The sequence below is a fragment of the Amblyomma maculatum genome, chromosome 10 (assembly GCF_055883805.1).
Source record: "Amblyomma maculatum isolate TAMU_Amacu chromosome 10, ASM5588380v1, whole genome shotgun sequence".
Classification (NCBI taxonomy): Eukaryota; Metazoa; Arthropoda; class Arachnida; order Ixodida; family Ixodidae; genus Amblyomma; species Amblyomma maculatum.
The window spans coordinates 134712799-134725175 of NC_139353.1; the positions used below are offsets into that span (position 1 = coordinate 134712799).

A 12377-nucleotide genomic window follows, 5' to 3' on the forward strand; every position below is an offset into this window, starting at 1 on the left:
CATGTGGTTTATGTGCTCTGTTGAAATTCTGTTGATTATACACTGCATATGAACTTAAAAGTAACGTGACTAATGTGTTGGCTTTCAGTTGCGCATGCATGCTCGCATTCCGTTAGTACGCTTCATACTTTCCAAAATATTTGTACAAATGAAGCAAACCTTTTCAGAATGACCAATTTATTTTATTTTGTGAATTAATGGGCTTTACAGCCTCGCAGGGAGGCCAGGCTGATCTTTGTGGGCCACAGAAGCGGCCAGGTACTTGGTGCACTTGTAAGCTGCAAAAATTGTATAATGAAGATGTCTCAATTTTTTTAGCAAAAGGCAATATGAAGAACACATTTCAGCTCATAAGCAGTGCAGTGCACAGACAAGGTAGGTATGAGTGGCAGGGTTGAAGATAATAATGTAGCACCACACATGCATCGTGCCACATACATGAGGCTGGCCGTCTATATTATAGTTGGATACAACTCAAAATGGAGCAGCAAATACCCATTAAAGGAGGCCCTCCATCCAATGGTGTTGCCTGCAATTGTTGCGGCTAATCTTGCGGGCAGCTTACTTCGTGGTGCTACAGCGGAAGCTAGGCTTAAAAGGGAAGGAGGCACTTGTTTTACTGTGCCTTGGAACATATTATTTAGAGTAGGGGTGCGGTGGTGTAAGGCGAGTTGGAGGGACGGCATACAGTATTCACTACTATTTCACACTATGTGGTTAACCACCACGTCACGTCACATGAACAGGTCAGCCGTACTGAATGGAGAGCCTCCTTTGATGGGTATTTGCCACTTCTTGAGTTGTATCAACTAAAGATAGCACTATGTACACGTTTTCAACTAGTAAAACTTCTCTCAGACACAGAAAATCGCTAAAACACAGTGCCTCTCATACTGAATACCAGAGAAACCTTAACTGTCAAATAATCTGGCCCAAGTGGTCAAATTTAACTGCACTACAGACCCTGCCCACGAAACTGGCAGCATAATGACTAGGTTAAAATGTTTCAAGAACAGACAGATGCATTGTCCCAAATAAGCATTCAAATACTGTCTTGGATTACCAAAGGAGAACACTTTTCTCTTCGCCTGCTAAATTATTCCCTCTGCAGAATTCCAAGAAGTTGCTTGTAGATTTGGATTGCTGTCCTGCTTCCTGCAAAAACTAACTTAGTTACTGTGATATGCAGTGAAAATTTGGCAGCACAAGAGATAAAGAACTGCTTCTCAGAACATCAAGTGTTTTCCATATGTGATAATGATAGAACCCACAACCGTCCGATGATCTGCAGCTGCGAATAGATGAAGTAGTCATTTGGGGGATTGCTGCCACCCAATCAGCTGTGAGCACAGCCTCTACTATAACAAAGCCAAGAATGTTGGTGCACGAAGCTCTTACTTTAAGCAAGGTGAAATCTATTTCATCATGCGGTTCAAACAACATCCATCACCAACTTTCTCTATTACTGCAACAACCCACATGCACATCATCACATCCACTTTATGCAACAGAATGAAGTGCAATGAAACTGCTATGAAGTGTGTTGTTGGCTAACTGTACCGCATCAAAGGTGCATAAGCAGATTATACAAAAAAAAATCAACAGTTGGCATCATTTCCCTCTTTATCCATATTTTTACATTTGTTTATAGTTTATACGCATGCGGTAACTTACATATGGCGGCTTCCAGGTGCACCAAGTCGAGCACCTCTTTCCCAATGCGATCCTTTTGGATGTTGCTCCAAACCCCATACAGGGATTTGGTCTTTAGTTCTTCTGCAGCAAACAAGGTGCAACAGGGGTCTGGTAAATCTTCCAGCACTTGTATGGCCGCAAGGGTGCTCAAGGTGCTCCAAGAGTGCCTTGTCCAGCAGTGCCCCACCTCCAATGTCTACCTGCAAGAACAGCCATGCAGAAATAAGCGGCATCAGTGTAGAAAACAGTGACAATTATCCTATCTGGCATGTATTACTACTGGCTAAATGACACAAAGCTCAACAAAGGCCAAAAATCATGCTTTCACTCGTTTACACAAAGTGCAACACAAGCCATGTAACCCATCTGAATGAGCACAATTCCAAATATCTTGAAGCTTGGAGGAATTCTGGCCCTCTCCCTTCCAAGCTTGATACTTCCAAGAATGCTGCAAGAGTATCATTATACGGCTAACAAAATCCCTCCACTGCCAAGATTTAGAGAAAGGCTGTGCAAATAACAATGCAAGAATAAATCAGTATTCATTCCCCACTAAACTGGTATCACATAAAATGTACTGAATATACTGCAATTAGCAAGATTACGCCTCGCTGAAAGACTAAAGGCAACTTGGGACTCTATCGATGAAGATTAACAATGAGGGATAAAAAACAATGTGAATCAGTAATCTCAACTTAATGTATGTATGTATATCAAGGAAAATGACTGGAAAATATGCAATGCATTGAACATGTGGTCTTTGATGGCACAATCTCAACTAAAGAAAAAAATAGACTGTACGTGGCAAAATATATTGAATTCACAGACCTGGCTTCTCAGTGTAAAAGTAATTCCAAAGGAAGAAAATTGGCATATTAAGCTGAATGGCTTAAAGCAATACGAAGGCTATGAGGAACAGCATAGGTGAGCATCTGGAACAGTTAAGAACCCCTTCAGTTCTTCAAAATTCACTGAACATGAACAGTTCATAAACATTTTGTATTTTAACTCCACTAAAAACAACCTTGTAGCCAAGAGTGGCTTCGTCAAGCAGAGATTATTGCCATTCATTCTCAGGCAATTTGCAATACTTTAATTTTTTTTTATCTCGATGCATGAACGACGGTCTATTTCAGGCAGTTACATATAGCAAAAAAAGGATGTAACGAGCTCAATGAAGGTAGTATAATATGCACCCATTTGCCAATTTATGAAAGGTATTAGCTAACAATTTTTCTAGCAACCTGACAACAACTGACAGTTGGGACAGGCACCAGTGAGACAAAAAAATTATCTCATGCCAATCTGATTTTGGCAATCCAAGTCAGCTGATTGTCCCATCTATGGTGACGATACCTAAAAAAAATTGAATGGTTAGTGGCATTGCTATGTTATGTTTAATGCACATGCAATAAAAATGGCAATGTTTGGGCTATCAAGGCAGCTGACACCTATCTGAAGTTCACACAGATTAAGAGGCCAATAGGCCTCTTCATTCCCACAAAGGACACATGACACCTGGGCATGGGGCATTTTAATCGACTTTAGTTTGAAAATGAGTGTGCTGCTAAAGCTGGCTCACAGAAATGGCACATGATTTCGGAACAAAGCCTTAACTTTTTTGAGCCAACAGTCCACACCATAGCTCTACTGGCTGCTGTGGCCCAAAGTTAAGAGACCCCCTGCATAGGCACTCGATCGTGACAAGGGATTACTCTCAGCTAACAAGATTACGTCAACCTCACAACAATCAGTTGATGCCAATGGTTGGATCTCCTTTATGAAGAACAAATATATTTGTCTGTCTTACTCGAGTTGCATCAGGCTGTAGATAAATCAGAAGCCCCCAAACGTGTACAAATACTTTTTCATTTGCCCTTTTCATTGCTTGTTTATGGCATGTAACACAGCAAAGATGTGTTTACCATTAGCTGTTTTGCTGGGACCAAATCATGCAGTCAATTTAAAAACTAGTTCATGACACATGCAGAGTTGTCCAGTAAGAACGGGTACAATCAGTCTGAAAAAAAAAAACGAAATCATTTCTATTTCTTCATTTAAGTTTCAAGTGAATTTATGATACAGCAAGAGGAATACTAGCTACAAAACATTACTGGAATAAGTGTACTTGTTGCCTTATTTCTGTTCTGAAAGCTCAAAATGCCATCCCTTTAATAATAAACGACACTGTAAAATGTATTCTTTGTACGCCCACATATACCACACTGAAGACAAATGCACCAAGCTATGGCTTACCAGATGCTTTTTGAGCTTCCACAAGGCATTTTAAGAATTTTTTTTTGGCTGCTACTCCCCAAAGCTCTGCTTCCAGCCCTTCAGCCATGGCATTCACAGCATGTGTCGTACTGAAAATAAATTAAAAAGTATAGTAATGTGGGGAACTTCGCCGACAGCAAAGACAAGTAGATGAAAGTGCCGCTTATCCAAGCAGAGATGTGAGGCAGTAGCCTTGAAGAGTTCAGGGACACAGGCTGCCGCACAGCCTTCTAGTCCTGTACAACACACAGTACTTGTTTTACACACTTCTCATGGTTTGTCCTTTGCCCGTTTGAACTGTAGTTTTTCATTAAAAACCTCTTACAGATATCCAAACCAAGGAATGGGGCAACCTATCTGTGCCAACTTGCACTGTCTTGCACACTGCACTTGGCTACTAATGCCTGATATACCTATTTTTGTTTGCATGGAGTCTGCTCCCATTAGAGACAGAAGTTCTTCCAGTTAGTTCAAACAGGCAGCCTCAGTAACCAAAGTGAGATTTTTCCTCATGTTGCACATACGAGGTTTAAGCAAAAAATAAAAGAAAGGTAGACATGTTTTTTTCGCTGTATTCCTGCTTTAGAATAATGCGTACGACATTACTAAACATTTATCACTGCATGAGATTCATCTACGGCCACTATACGGCACACATAAAGGGTTGTCACGACGAATGCACTAGAGCACAAGGCAATATCACTGATCAAAACCACGGAAATCACTCATTTCTTGTGTACCACTCAGTGTTACAAGCGTTCAAGCCAGCCACAATAAACGCGAATGCTATAAAAAAAAGAAGCTTAGAGGAAACTGACCAAAGGAGACGCAACACAGGTTGAAAGGTGGAATGTTGCCCTAGCTAACACGGCGCTGCCAACTTTTTTTTTTCAATGCCCGTTTTCTAATGACACGCCGGGAATTACGATTAGCATTTCCTCCCTCGGTACTGAAATCTGTCCGATTTCTTTTTTTTTTTTTGAGTATCGGACATAACAGGAAACACGGTGGAAAAAAGAATGGTCTATTCACACTTGCTACTCGCGATGGGCGTGCGATCGGCTGTTGCATGCTACCAAAGAGTCGCGCAGCGCGACCAATGCGACCTGCTTTTCACATTTTGTCAATCTAGACCGTTCACCACAGAGTAAAGCTAACCCATGTTCCTGAGCCGCTGATTGGTTACCGGTTTGCGACTAGTAGTCGCGCGGCTGGAAAATCGAGCAGTGTCCGAACGGCCCGCGACTGTCGCTTTTCGACCAAAACGGTCGCACTCGCGGCTTGCGGAGGTCGCTCCGCGAGTCGCAAGCGTGATCAACACTGTCAACGCAGACCCAAAAATGCACGCCCATACACGCAAAAAAATAAAACAAGAATACTGACCCAGCTCAAGAAGTTCTGCCGGTGCTGCTCGTCTTCCGGCTTTCCAGAAGATGTTGAAAACCGTGCCCTGAAGGTCCTTGATTCTATTTCGTTATGTCAAAAGACGGCTAGGCCTATCTCCAGGTCGGCGATCGCAGTGACGAGGTAAACATCCACTTCTTCTTCTTCTGCCCACTTCACTAGAATGAGGGACGTCGGAGGCTTCTATACTGTAAGCGTCTGCCCGCATCAGTAACAAAACGATGCCACGTAGTCCATACAACAGCTACGAAAAAATAAATCCACGTGTGTGCAACGCAACACCTCGCGGCACCGTGAAAACGCTGAACAGCCAATAGTAAGTGTAAGTAGTGCCATTGACAGGTCCGTTGCAAGTGAATCAATGGCGCTGAAGCCGCATGCGCTTAGATGTTTTGGCAAGCATATTTAAAATAAATGAATATATGTTTTCTCGTTCATTTTTCGTGAATAAAATCTTGTCAAAAGGGATTTGGAGAAAAAAATAATTATGCGTCCATTTGTAAAAAAGCAACACAAATACGTCTCGCTGTAATGGCGGCGCTGCAATCGCAAACGATTAAAAGGTCACAGCAAGCTTTGTTGCTGTAGCTGTCGCACTAGTCTTTTTTGTGTCAGTGTGTTTTGGCCAGTGTTCTTGCTCGGAGTTGTTTTTCAATGCCTGGTTTCTTCTTGCGAGCTACGGAAAGGCTTTTTACTGTGTTTTCTTTAGCGTAATGTGAGCTGTATTTCGAACCTCGTGTCGAGGTGAATAATAATGTGAATTGAATGGTGTTGCCCATGCGTGCATACATGCTGGTTCGGTCTAAAACCCGTCGGACTATATGCTGTCGGCGTAGTAGTCGGCACCGTATGTCGGAAATAATCGGGGTCTGCGCAAAAAAATTGTACCATAGTAATTAGAGGTTGTAGTGATTGATTGGTGTGCGATAGGCAGTGACGAGTTAACGAAATCATTCTAATACTTGATTAATTGATGAATTAAATTAAAAATAGAAAAATGGGCAATGCTCAGAATGAAGAACCAATTAATGCTTAATTCTAGAAAAAAAATTATTCACTATCTGATCATTTCTTTCAAATTACGTCAATCAATGATAAATTACTAATTAATGAATTTATCATTTATTGCCAATCAATTCCTAATTAAGCAATTCAATAACTGATAATCATTTCATCGATTACTGATTGCCTGCTTAATTTAATTAGGTAATCAGCTGATTATTAAGTTTATTCAATAATTAGTGCCGGCTGCGTAGCACAAATTTCGCCTTTCACTACTTCAGTCGCTAAAGTCCCTTTTTCTTGTCTGAATAGTTCATGACGACACAAAGTGGCACACATCATAACAACAACACTGGAAAGCAACAGAATCTCAAGAGCAATCATCAACGAAAATTATGTTGACTTTTGTGCACAAAAATTCCATTGAGTGAGTGTTGTTTGGTCACAACACATAATGAATTTCCATTGAATTTCTGTGACCTCAACAAGTCATCAATGATTAGTCAACTGAAATTCAAAACTCATTTTTATAAGGGTAGTGAAAGGCTTCGGACCACTGCACAATAGATGCTTTCGCCTCATCTTACTTTCGTGGTCCAATGTGCCCCTGGTGTTTTACTGATAGACCTCGCATTAAGCAGATGAAATTGTAAAATTCATTCCTCTACTAGTTCGCGATTGATCTGCCCAATATTTTTTGCTTATGTACGGAGTGGACGTTTTTAGCTACATGACGTCCTCTGGCATAGCCCTCTCACGAACACCAAAGGGCAGGGCCTTTGCAAGAGGCTGGCTGGCCATGTTAAGACGATGCTTGCCAGCCGAAGGACGCCATAACAATAGTCTCGAGGATTGTCCACATCAACGGCCACCTGCGTAAGCTGCAGAAGAGACTGGCTGAACATGTTGAGACGACGCTTCCTAGCCGAAGGACCCCTCAACAACGTTCTCACTTACTGTTCGCACCAACAGTCACCGACGTAGGCTGGCGGTCAGAACGTGGTATGATATAGACATCCACACCGCACTTTGGCAAGAGTACAGAGCCCAGCAACGGGAGCAACCATTCGTATAATTTAACACCTTCGGTTTCCCCTCACTGAGATGTCTCTAATTGAAAACAGCACGTAGTGGCTGTCCATGTTGAGACGACACTTGAAAGCCAAAGGACTCAACATTCTTGCGGACTGTCCACACCAACGGCCACTGACACAAGCTGGCGGCCCCAACACTCCACTCCGCACCTTGGCAAGAGTATGGAGCCCAGCAACGCAAGCCACCGCTAAAATTAACGCCCTCGTTTCCCCTTACTGAGAGGTTTGATTGGTTTGGATGGTACGGCCTAACGTCACCTAGCAACTCAGGCTACGAGAGATGCCGTAGTGGAGGCCTACGGAAATTTCGGCAACCTGGGGTTCTTTAAACTGCATTGACATTGCACAGCACACGAGCACCTTTCTTTACGCCTCCATCGAAAAGCAGCCGCCGAGGTTGGGATTCAATCCCGCATCCCTGGGAACAGTTATTGAGCGCCGTAACTATTTCGCCCACCCGGTGTGGCTTACTGAGAGGTCTCTCAATGACGCAGCGAATTAACCAGAGTAAGCATACTATGAAAACAGCACGCAGCGGATGACTGAGCCCTAAGTCAACGTACTAAGTACAGTCCCCTGTATTCCATTCTTTAAAACCGCCTAATATTCGGAAGGAAATTTGTACCCACTGCCAGCACACAGCAGATTACTCCTTCTGAGCGATCATGCCTGTGCGGATCACATTTTGCTCTTTTCAGTGTCCAAACCTCTTATTAGGGATTGCATTTCGTACTACAAATTAGAGATTCTACGCTGCTGAACCGAATGTACTTTAGAGCACTAAAGTGCGATAAAGCGAAAGCGTCTATTGCACGGTCGTCCGACGCCAGGCACTACGGCACAATGAAATGCGCCGACGGACACCTGGATCGGACGCCAGGTGGGGTAAGCTTTGTAATGCGTGAATCACATGGTGATGTCGTGACCGGATGCGGCGTCATCGTGGCGTCAGTTCCGGCTATTAGACAAGTCCGGAAGTGCCGTTATATTTATTTTTTATTTATTGTACCCTCAGGGCCAATGGCATTACAGAGGGGAGTGGGTTATGATACAGAGCAATGAATATAATACAGTGAAAACAAGAAGTACAAAATAAAATTCCTCCAGAATAAAACAAACAACATTCACAAAGCGTAAATAACATAAAATCAATGTACACAACACAGTGGAAACAGATATAACATATGATCAAATTCCTTCAGAATAAACGTTGTTAGCTATTGCGTCGTGAAAGGTTTTGTTGTCTGAAATGGCTGCAATATTGGGGGGAAGGCGGTTCCATTCCACAGATGTGCGGGGAAGATAAGACTGAAAAGAAGATTTGGTGTGGCATGTTCGGATGCCAACGTTGTGGCGGTGATCGATGCGATGTGAAATGTATTCTGGGGGTGATATGAAACAGTCGTGAAGCGCAACGTGATGATATAGCTTGTGAAATAGCGTTATGCGACCAATTTTACGGCGAGATTGTAACGGTGGGAGTGAAACGTTAGATTTCATGGCTGTGATGCTTGCCGTACGATTGTAATTTGAAACAATGAAGCGGACGGAATTATTTTGGACTAGTTCCAAGGAATTAACGAGGTTTTCATGTGTAGGGTCCCATATTGATGATGTGTACCCTTACAAAAATGCATGTAGGGTTTCTATAGAAATTCGAAAGCGTTGTGTCAATACTCGCTGTTGAAAGTCTGTCGATAATCGGCAACATCTTGGATGATGCAGTGTTGACCTCTTGTTGAGCGCTTATGAAATAGTGGCCCATGTGTTTCTTAAGAGCGCTTTTGGAATTCGCGCAACTGAAATTCTGTTGATTTCAGGCTCAAATGCTTCAGAAACTCTGCAAGTGACGCTTTTTGATTTTCTGCTACCTTTCCACTCCTGAACAACAGAAAATAGTACACGACCATCGGTTTGCCAGGAGGTGATTTTCATTAATGCAAAAGTAGTACAGTACATCTCCTAGCTGCGATAAGTCACCACATTCTATGTTCGGCCCGACCAATCAACAATCCTGTCTGATCAGTGCTGGTTAATGATAAGCATAGTGAGGCATAAAAGAACAAAACAGATCTTGATCTTTTAAGCCCCATTATACTTACTCACTCATTAACCTACACTAAACTGACTAAATTGTTGATTGGTCGAGCAGAACATAGAATGTGTTGACTGACCGCAGCAAGGATATGTGCTGTGCTACTTTTGCATTAATGTAAACCACCTCGTGCCTGCTCCTGGCTAACCGTTGATCACGCAGCATTTTCTGTTAATCCGCAGCGGAAAGGGAACACAAAATGGAAAAATGCGCGTTAATGAGAAAGAAAAAATATGCATCTTTGGTGAACCCATAACATGAGCTGGGTTGTTTATTCGCTTTATTTCAATTCATGTGCAAGGTATGACGCCAGGCTGTTCTTTGCGTAAAACGCTGATGCGCCCGGGAACTCTTCGCAAGTGATGCTGAAATAAACAATATAAATCATAATTAAGCTGCGGTAGATACTAACCTAAAAATAGAGCAAAGGCATTTGTGCGCTGCTCCACGTCATAGCTCAAGAAACTTCTTGTCTAAAATGAGTTGTCACTGTCTTTCACTGCTTAGACGGCATCGACCGCCGCCTCCACAGCTCGGCAGCAATACCACATCGTTCATTTCTCCCTGATAAACAATATATGCTGCCGTCAAAGATCCCATTGTGAATATAAATAGCAAAGCGCAGGTCACAAGCATTACTACCCAGAAAACTTGAAGCAAAATTAGCAACTATAGGCACTAAAATGAGTGGAAACAAAAACAAACACTGCAAAAATGGCGGAGCTGCACAGATTCAATAATCCACAATGTGTGACAGAGGCATATTATGATCTCGATAATGTGTCCGTCTCAGCGCGAGTAGCGTATCGAAAGAGTACAGCACTGTGCCGAACAATCCGTCAAAAACGGTCACCGGTTAAAAAAAAGAAAGAAAATGTCGCCATTCCAGCTGGCGTTCCATCGGCCCCAGCGTCCGCGTAGAGACAAGCCTCGTTCTCTCTCTCTCTCTCCACCTCCTTTTTTTTCCGACGAGGCTGGTTTGTCTGCTAGAAATATTTACATGCGGGCTTCACCTTGTAACACACACTGTACAAGACTGGCACAAACACGAATAGGAAAAAGTAAAACACTCACCAAAGTGCTGACGCTCCCTCCGCCCGCGCCGGCTTTTCGCTTAGAATCCAAAACGCCTGCGACTGTTGAACTTCCTAAACACGTCCTCCTTGCGCAGAAGCTGCCGCCCAAGAGCGGAGTCCTCCGAAGACTTAAATTCGTACATTCGCGTTCCAATTTGAACAAAACGATCTTCGTGATAATCACCAGCGAAAAACCTACATACGGTGCTTCGTTCACAGTGCAAGATGCGACCACGGTGGCGGAAAACGCCAACTGAACTGGCACATCAGCGTACCCGCGTCTGCGTGCAAAGAAAACGGGGCGCAGAAGAACAGCTTCAGTGAAAAGCAGCCACCCCCGCTGCGCGACTGCTGAGGCCAAGGTCATCACCGCGAAAACAAACCACGGAGAAGGCAGAGAGGGGAGACCAAGCGGGAGCAACCCCTCGTCCCTCCCCCCCTTTTTCCCCCCAGCCGACAGGAAGCGACCCTCGACCTCTCCGGACATGCTGGCGCCGTTCGCGGGGCACGGGGGAAGTGGGATGCGGACAGGAGCAAGGCGGCGGCCGAATGCTTCTTTGAAAAGAAGAGTCGCCGTTAGAAGACGCATGCAATCTTGTTTTTTTCTCTTTTTTTTTCATACGCGAATATTTTTGCTATGCGTGTTAACTCTATGGTATCCGTGGGATCAATCGGTGATTATTAGAACCCCTCAATGTTTAAAGTGACTTCATTTTAGCATGGTGTCCACTTTAAGAGAGGAAAGAAAAGAAAGAAATTACAGTAAAACTCTCCAAAGACATAGAGCGGTGGAGGATTCCAATGCAGACTGCACCTCATTTTGCGGCAATAAGCTACGGGCAAAAATACCTATGCTTGGGCAGAATGTCAGACCCTGAAGCATATATATAGTGAACTTTGGAACTGGTTTAAAAAAGCTCTGTCCTGCCCTACATGGTAGGTTCAATTAGGATCCTGTTTGTTAGTATGATGACTCACTGAACTTATTTTATGATAAATATAAAATATGTCCTACCACTAAAGTTACCTTCTGCGACATACAGAAGCTGATCCACTACGGATTCTGATTGACATTCAACGATGTATTTGCATAATTAGTGGAGGCTTTGCCATCATGAAGTTTTTAGGGCATATTTACAGTGTTGCGAAGCTTGAGCTAAGCGTGCACCGCTAATATGTACTTTTATATAACATGAACGAGCACGCAACTGCATGCTGCTCTTATATTTCCCTTTGCAGAATGTGGCCAATAGTTGATTACAAGTGAGACCAAAAATTCATAACGAAATTGTCACATCATGCTCTTATCATTTGTGCCTAAAACTACTTAAAACATGGGTCAGCATGAACAGTACACGCTAATTGTTCGTGACGTTGAAAACTGACAAAAAATGCACATAGAAAAAATTGCACAAAAAGTCTATTGGGTAGAACACAATGAAAATCCTGTTGGCCCTGTAAAGATTGAAATTCAGCTGGGGTTGAATGTCTATCGAAATTCAGTAAATTCAAAAGGCGGTCAATAGTCCAACAATAGAGTTTCAAAACTCATTTTTGTAAGGGTATATTCAAGTTTAGGACGTATAAGTGTTTTATACAGTAAAAGCTTAAAAGATGAGGGAGCGGCAGAGACATTCCGACGTAGGTATCCTAACATGCGGTTAGCGTTATTAATAACGTAGTCAATATGAATAGACCATGGTAAATTTTGAGTGATATGAATACCTAGGTACT

The 12377-nt window shown here is 42.9% G+C and overlaps 1 long non-coding RNA gene across 1 annotated transcript; it reads right to left on the reverse strand.

Annotated features, from left to right (window-relative positions):
• Positions 1-202: 202 nt before the first annotated feature.
• On the reverse strand, positions 203-3978 carry LOC146177507 (uncharacterized). Its single transcript, XR_014701325.1, has 3 exons — positions 3952-3978; positions 1675-1895; positions 203-278 (listed from the first exon to the last, which is right to left on the reverse strand). It is a non-coding gene; the product is annotated as an uncharacterized LOC146177507 (long non-coding RNA).
• Positions 3979-12377: the final 8399 nt, after the last annotated feature.